Source organism: Acyrthosiphon pisum, chromosome A2, assembly GCF_005508785.2.
Source record: "Acyrthosiphon pisum isolate AL4f chromosome A2, pea_aphid_22Mar2018_4r6ur, whole genome shotgun sequence".
Taxonomy (NCBI): Eukaryota; Metazoa; Arthropoda; class Insecta; order Hemiptera; family Aphididae; genus Acyrthosiphon; species Acyrthosiphon pisum.
The window spans coordinates 74,287,983-74,289,241 of NC_042495.1; positions in this window are offsets into that span (position 1 = coordinate 74,287,983).

Genomic DNA, 1,259 nt, shown 5'->3' on the forward strand with positions numbered 1-1,259 from the left:
ACGTTACCGCCAAAACGTCAAGCCTTATCTCCAATCCATATCACTAATCTTTATCACAAATCCTAAATTGTCGTCTTACAACTTTACCGTCGCGACTTATATAATATTTCCAATGACATTGTCTCCAAAACCGGTACCCACTCTCAGCGAGTCTAACGGGCCCCGAGTTACACTTAGAGCTAGTATGAACATAAAATCGGTTGAACTCTGGCTTTTGGGTCTGGAAAAAAAAACGGGAAAAAATTTCTAAGTCCATATCACGTCTATAATATTATCACTACAGCAATACTCCGCAGTGTTGCCATAACAATAATTTTATATACCACAATAATAATTTAATACTACGTAACAATCGCAAAATTATTCTAAGCTCAAAATAATCAATAATCAATTTTATATAGGTACCACAATATATTTATTCACGCGTTCATTTTCTAAGTCCAAAATATCGACTAATTCAATGATCGGTTTTTCGAAACCTCTAGGAAATAATATACACGTTTTGTTATAATTTCGATTTTCCGACGGCTTGGGTCTGGGAAAAAATGTTAAAATATCGAAAAACGTCTAAGAGTATTCGTATGCATTCGTATGTAAATTATCCCGTACTCGGATTTTTGATTTTTCGGTTTTCCGACCGCTTTTCACGGACCCCCTTGGCTTTTGGGTCTGGGAAAAAAAGTCGAAATATCGAAAAACGTCTAAGAGGTTTTATATTCGTATGCCGTTATACAAAAATATCCCGTACTCAGATTTTTGAGTTTCCGATTTTTAATTTATTATTATTTTTAAAAGAACGTCGTAATAAAAAACGTTATTTGTTAGTCGTTACATTAAATATTTTATTTAAATTACATTCACGTTACTTGAAATTATAAAAAAAAATATTTATTACAACAGCCCACCAAATGTACATTATTTATTTTATTAAATATATTAAACAACTATAATTATTGTTGTATTTAATAAATATATTGTTTATTTTAATTTCCTATATCATATTTTTTAAATATATAATAATATATTTATTTAATATGATATAATTATATGAACTTAAAAATGTGGTGGCCCTAAAAAGGGCCGTTTTAAATGAGTGCGCTAATCACGCAGCGGCGGACGGTGTAAGTTATCTGTGGAAATAAAGAATTAATATATCGGTCCATAATACATAGGTATATAAAAAATTATATTTCATAACATTTTTTTTTACCAAGGTGCCTACTAGCATTCTGGACAGTGACAATCGTCAATGTCCCGTT